The sequence below is a fragment of the Megalobrama amblycephala genome, linkage group LG19 (assembly GCF_018812025.1).
Source record: "Megalobrama amblycephala isolate DHTTF-2021 linkage group LG19, ASM1881202v1, whole genome shotgun sequence".
NCBI classification, from domain to species: domain Eukaryota; kingdom Metazoa; phylum Chordata; class Actinopteri; order Cypriniformes; family Xenocyprididae; genus Megalobrama; species Megalobrama amblycephala.
The window spans coordinates 23,281,959-23,289,487 of NC_063062.1; the positions used below are offsets into that span (position 1 = coordinate 23,281,959).

A 7,529-nucleotide genomic window follows, 5' to 3' on the forward strand; every position below is an offset into this window, starting at 1 on the left:
GATTCCCTTGTCTTTTGTTGTTTATCATTAAAAACACATTCAGACGGCAGGAATGCAAGGGCTGTTGTCTCTTGAAGACATAATACATGGATCAGTACACTGATACTGAACACATGCGTTCTTTCTCACTAAAGAAAGTTCACTAAAGACATAACCGACTATGCTCACTCGGATACTCGCCAAGACGGGCATGTTGACATAATTTTGTGTGAATTTGTCCGTTCAAGTACAAGACTTGAAAGAGACCTCAATATTTGCGTGCTGTACACGCGTAGATGAGTGCACAACAAATCTTCTCACAGAGCTCGCGTCAGTTCTCTTTCGCGCCTTGCACTCGAATGTTGAAATTGGCAAAGCTTAAATGTGTTTAGTTTAAACACAGATAGCAACGTGTGCTGTTCGGTTCTCACCTGCGCTCGTGTGCTATCAACACCCGTGTGATGACGGCATAAATGACTGGTCATATAGAGCATACAGCATTCGCATTGAACAAAGTTTAGGGGAAGCCAGAATGCGTATCCATCAACAGAAACATACATTAGCCTAACTCTGTCTGTTTTATTTATTTTCTGCAAACCATATTTTAGATGTGTATGCGTCGTCAGATATGAGATGAACCATGGTGCAAGTGCATGCTGAACTGAATGTGCAGAACGGTACGGTTCGATTTTTTACCGAGAACCGTTTAACCCCTAACGCATACAGTGTGCATCAGTAGGATAAATAAAAAATCTTATCTGTACTGATGAAGACAATGATCCTTGTTTAATTCAGTATACATAGAACAAACACAACTGAACACACAAACTGACATGAAGATAAGTGCCAGTCATTTCCCCCTTTAGAGTCCTTGATGCAATTGTCCAGATACAGAAAAATTGATAATTGATAATCCAGTATGTGGCGTTATCCACAAACGAAGGTTAAAAAAAAAAAAAAAAAAAAAAAAAAGGTCCTTCTACACAAAAAACAAAATACATCACATCAGAAAATATGCAGAAATTGACTGTCACCACAAATACAGAAAAAGAGAACAAAGCTATCCTAAGATTGAGCCATAAACCATATCAGGTTTTTCAACCAGGATTGTGTTCATGGTTTGGAGTAGTAGGTCATGCCACCTAACTAGTGATAGGCAATTTCGAACTTTTTCCAAATCTTTTGTTTACAATCAGTGGTTCGGAGCATGTATCAAACTGCCAAAGTCACATGATTTTAGTAAATGAGGCTTTGTTATGGTTCAAAATTTTTCAAAATTTAAATGGTTCACCACTGGGGGAGACCTCTGTGAACCCATGAATCATGCGGATTCACTGAGATCACCCCCCAGTGGTGAAATATTGAACAAGCGTCTATGGGTTTTACCTGATCTCTGATCAGTTTTATTAATTTCTGTAGACGTTTTAATTAACCATTACTATAATTTAAAAGAATAATAGTAGTTAATAGTCTCTTATTGGCCTGTTTAGGTGATCCATCTATGAAACAAATCAAACAAGCCCCGACAAATGATTAAAGAACACATTATACAGAAACATGATATTTAATCTTATTAGATGATTAGTTAATGGCATTTGATAGATTTTATTTTCAATAAAACATTTGCAATGGGTTTGTAAAAGGTGTTTTTACGCATGTTTGGCATAAAGTTTTTGTTGCATTTATACTGTTCTGACCAGCAGGGGTCACCAATATGTGGTTTTCCGAACGCTTCGAAACAGTGAATTATTTTGCGAAGCAATTGGTTCAATTGATTTGAAGCTTTGGAACGCTTAGTTTCTCCCATCACTTCTGCTAACTTCAGTAACAAAGCTGACTTCTACTGCCCACACCTGTTTATACCTGAGAGTGTTGCTCACTGGTGCCCTCTCAGGGTGGGTAATAGAATTACAGAGGATAAACTGCATGTAACTGACATGAGACTGTTACAGGATGTTGCACTCAACAATGGCGACTGATCGGAATGTGTATGTGTGTTTGTGTGTTTGTTTGTTTGTTTGTGTGTGTGTGTGTGTGTGTGTGTGTGTGTGTGTGTGTGTGTGCGCCACAAAGATGGCAATATCCAAAATCCTTGTGGGCATATTTTTTATTTCCGATGAGGAAAAGAGCACAGAGTGATATATGTATGTATATATATATGTATGCGTATATATATATATATATATATATATATATATATATATATATATATATATATATATATAAATGCAGTTTTCTGTGATGGGTAGGTTTAAGAGAAGGTTTAGGGGTTAGAATATACAGTTTGTGAAGTAAACTAAATGTATAGTAAAATAAATACTAAATAATATTGATTTTTTATTCATTCTGTCACAAATGTGTCTGTAGATGGTGGAGCTAAATAATATAAAACTATTTATTTTGTGTTTCTCTTCCCATTATTGCTTTTTTAGTGTTTCTCTCTGGATGTAAAAGAATGATGTAGCACTTTGGGGCAAATATGGCCACCAGTAATCCAAAACTTGAAGACAGAATGGCAAAAATCTCCACAGCAACTGCATATTTCCCTGGTGAGCTCACATATGTTGGAACAAATGCAATCCACACAGCACAGAAGATCAACATGCTGAAAGTGATGAATTTTGCTTCATTAAAATTATCTGGAAGATTTCTCGCCAGGAAGGCTAAGAGGAAACTAACTATTGCCAACAGTCCAATGTATCCCAGCAGCATAGAAAAACCAGCCACTGAGCCAATAGCACATTCATATACTATTTTAGAGCGGATATACTGGTTGTTTTTATGGGGTGTTGGAGAGGCAGTAGAGAGCCAGACTGCACATATCACAACTTGAAGGGCAGTTAGGACCAGAACTGTGCATCTTTGTTGAACTGCTCCAAACCATTTCATTGCTCCTTTGCCCTCTGGTCGAGATGACTTAAACACAGCTATTACCACCATAGTCTTGACCAGGATGCAGGAGATACACAGGACAAAGCTTATGCCAAACACAGCATGTCTTAATTGACACGTCCACAACTGTGGCTGACCAATGAACAGTAGCACACACAGGAAACACAGTTTGAGTGACACCAGAAGCAGGAAGCTGAGCTCTGAATTGTTGGCTCGTACTATGGGAGTGTTATGGTGATAGGCAAAGACAATCATCACAAGAGCACAGAAGCAGGTGCCAAGCAGAGATGCAGTGGTCAGAGAGATGCCCAGAGGATCCTCATAGGACAGAAACTCTACTTCTTTGGGGACACATTGATTCCTATCTGGATTGGACCAGAACTCATCTGGACACATCATGCACTCAACAGCATCTATGGGTAAGAAAAAAACAAAAAAACAAAACAAAACAAAAAAACACAAGGTAAGATTTTTAAGAGAAAATGCTATTTCATGCATTCTGACTTATTTACACTGTTAAAGAGTTAGATTCTCATGCTTAACATTGCCAAAGTTTCAAAACACGAGTTGGATGTATGACAGAGTATTTCTGTGCCAAATACACTAGTTCCGGTTTCAGACCAGGTTTCAGAGAGTTTTTTTTTAGAGTATGGCCCTTTATCACGTAATAAAGGGTGGAATTCCATTTATAGACACTTCTCCCTGATAAGCGTGCACACACACATCACCAAGAGCAAGAGCACGCCCATCAACATGCTTCGTTCAGGTTACGAAAGCCGAGAGATTTTTCAACAATGGCTGTGTCCCAATTCAGGGGCTGCACCCTTCGAAGGCCACATTTGAAGGCTACATACATCATCGAGGCAGTCTCATTTAAGAAAAATAACTGTTAGAATGCAAAGTAAGAAAAAAATTACAGTATTTTACACCTCACAATGAATATCAGACGATTTTATTACGGTTACTTTTCTTAAATAAGACATTAAATAATGACGTATGCAGCCTTCAAAATGCGACCTCCGGAGGATGCAGCTTCCGAAATGAGACACAGCTCTTGTCACCAAAGGATCTGAATTGGTTGTGAGGGAAAGATTATCTTTTTCAACTTCCCAAAGAACCTAGCATTAAGGGAACAATGGATGAAGTTTGTTTTTCCGGGACAGCAACAGAGTTGTGCGTGTATGTTTGTTTGTTCCTGGAATTTCGGTGATGAACGCTTTGTTAACAAGTCCCAGTTTGTCACTGGATTTGCTGATGACGGGCGGTGAGTAACTGCATCAAATGTCTGTGTTTTGTTGGCAATCAGCGCGCAAGTGCATAAAATGTAAACAACATGAACGTTTTTGTTCCCTTTTTATTTATAATGATGTCGCAGCTTGCAGACAATCTCTACGCAAGAGCTGCATGCGCTCGTGACTCTTTAGCTCTGCCCACGGCAGGCACGCCTCCAGGAGCTCGACTTTTTTCGGAAAGACTTGGTACAGTGTATCTATCTTTTATAAATATGATAAAACTAAAGACTTTTCGGAGATATTAAGGATGCAATAGTACTCTACAGGTACTCAAGATTAACATGAGATTGATAGAAACTATGTGTGTTACCTACCCTTTAATAATGTATTAGTAAATGTTGAAACATCAACAAAGATTAATAAATGCTGTAGAAGTGCAGTTCATTATTAGTTCATGTCAACTAATGAAGTTAACTAATGTTAACTAATGAAACTTATTGTAAAGTGTTACCGAAAATTCTATCAAATTATATTCAAATTTTGCCAGCAATCTCCTCGCCTGTTGTATTAGAAATCTCTCCATCTCCGCATGGCAGACAGTCAAAACAGCAGACAGGATGGCCCTTCCTCGTGGCTCGTCTGGTTCCTGGGGGGCAGCTCTCACTGCACACAGACTGTGGGGGCTGAAAGAGACATCATTTGTTATCAGTCATGTTTGTCATCACTTTTACATAATAACAAGGCTTGGCTTTTACATTATGTTATTCTCATTTGTCTCATCTTAGCTTTGAACAGTATTTAGACTTTATATCTGAAAAACTTATGACATTTAACATTCGATGTTAATTACTTTTTTTGTCTCAGAGTTCCAGTAAAATGCATCCTCATCCAGTGTAAGCATCATCCCTGATGCTGCCCCTTCATTTACTATACCGACCTTGTGGAGCCTTATTGACCCATCAGAGCTCGGCTGCCAGTTCAACACATCATAGATGGCCAGAGCATCTCCATTTTTATCAAATGACACATGATCCCCAAATCCTGTGGTGAAGTTCACTTTTTGTAGGTAGTGAACCAGCTGTACAGTTTGTATATAGGACAGGTGTTATATTTTTATCTGAAATTTGAATTAATATAGAGCCCATATTTTGCTTTTCCACATTCAGCTCATCTATATGTCTAGAGAAAATTACCTGCCAGGGTTTCAGATTTGTGTCAGCACAACTGTTCCCACTGAATGGTCCTCTGCCCTCTTCACACTGCATCAGGTTATGAAGTGCATGTGCCAGGGCATAAACTGCTTTATACACATTATAAGATGCTCTCAACCCTGAAACATCAGTGTATGGTGAGTTTGTCGTTGCTCAGATCCTCCTGCCCTGTACAGACCTTTTTCACTTGCTCTCCTTCTGTCTCTTTATCCCCAGTTTCAAAACTGCACCCAAACATGTTCTCCCAGAAGATCCTCACTATTAATATTTCTTTGATCATTGTTGGGACGAAGATGTAACAGAAAGTCATGAAGCCCCTCAATCTCCCCACGTCTGATGGCAATGCCCAGTGTGCCCCCCAGTAAGGGCAGGAAACGTGGTGTGCGAAACACAGTTGAAGTGGCCCAAGCTTCACTTGCAATCCATTGCCTGCCCTGTCATGTTCTGCAACATAGCTTCGTTCATCAAAGGTATCAGTAAAGATGGAAGCAGAAAAAACAACCACTACTCTAGCTGTAGAGGTGTGAATCACTCCTGTTATACGTTGAATATCTCGGGGGTTATTATCATAGGGCAGTATTTCAGAAAAAGCAACACAATGTCCAAACCGCTGCATTTCCTGATGGAAGGACTGAGCAGCATAGATACCATAGTCATTATCACTGTAGAGAAGACCAACCCAGGTCCATCCAAAATGTCTCAAAATCTGAACCATAGCCCGCACCTGGAAGGCATCACTGGGGATTGTTCTGAAGAAAGATGGGTACTTTTTCCTGTCACTCAAACAGGAGCAGGTGGCATAGTAGCTAATCTAATTAGAAATGAGGAAGCAGAGACAAGAGACAGAGAAAGATGAACAAATGTTATCAGTTCTAAAGCTATTGTATTGTATTGTATTTAAAAATAGTTTTTTTGTGAAGCAGGTTTGTGATATTTGCACAAAGTTCTATTATGAATGAAAACATGACATATTAGATAATCAAATATTAAAGTCTAAAAAGATGTTTTAACTATCATACCATAGGCAGTCGAAACAGCCCCAGGACACTGGAAATTGCAATAGAATGAGTAGAACCTGGATCACCTATGATTCCAATCACTGGTGGTGGGCCTTTACAATTGACGTCAGAGAAGGTCTCCTCTGTCCCACTAACCAGAGCTGTGGCACCACGGAATGCCACTCCAAGCCTTAAACAGTTGTCGTAGATCTGGTAACCAAGTGTGATGTTTGGCAGCAGGTGGGGATTGTTATTAATCTCATTAATCGCAAAAACCATTGTTCGTGCATGCTGGAAGCTTGTCATATAGAAGCTAGAGAAGACAATATAAATTAAATTGTGATTAACTTAGTAATACTAACTGTAAAAATAAAATAATAATAATAAGAGATTAACTGAATTTCATAACACAATAGTTCCAAATTTAATTACACTTTGCATTTTATATATATATATATATATAAGACTAAATTATCATTGACAAGTTACAATGTATAAATATATATGCAGTCACAAAAAAAAAAAAAAATATTGTCTTAAGTTTTCTTCAGGTGTTGTAGTCCAGACTCACAGCTCACAGTGTGGTAGTTTTGGCTCTGTTCTGAAGCTCAGCTCAGGGAATACTTTGAGGTATCTCTGAACATCAAACAGACCACCAATGAGAAGGTCTCCATCCTGGAACATCCCGTTCAATGTAAAGTGTCCCTGGAGCTGACAGGAACCTGAACTGACCATCAAAGCTACACAGATATAGTTACAAGACAGTAACAAGAAAATATACAGAATTACCCACATCCCTCTCTTCTTATGAGTCTATGTTACTCTTTAGTCAGCTGCCTGATTTATATAAAGATTTTGTGTGGTGCTTTTTTTTTTTTTTAATAGCAGGTGGTGCCACTTCCCTCTCTGGAAATGAGGACGTCATTTTTGTATTTTGGAACCGCTCCACTTCCACCAAGTACAACAATTATTATAAAACAAAGAATTAACAATATTTTAACAATACTTTAATATATTTCCAACATTTAAAATTTTACTAATAATTATTATTATAATGTATCTTATTTTATAAGGCCTGCTTTAAACCGAAACATCACAAATTTCAAACAGATCACAGGAGGCCCTTTTGGGACTTACTTAAGTCCCACCTTCATTGTTTTTATCCAGAGATCAGTTTCACAATTCAGTCTCCACTGTTATTACAACCTAGTGACTAA

At 38.4% G+C, this 7,529-nt stretch overlaps 1 pseudogene; it reads right to left on the minus strand.

Annotated features, from left to right (window-relative positions):
* Positions 1 to 315: 315 nt before the first annotated feature.
* On the minus strand, positions 316 to 7,152 carry LOC125254737 (annotated as a pseudogene).
* Between the last annotated feature and the right edge of the window lie 377 nt (positions 7,153 to 7,529).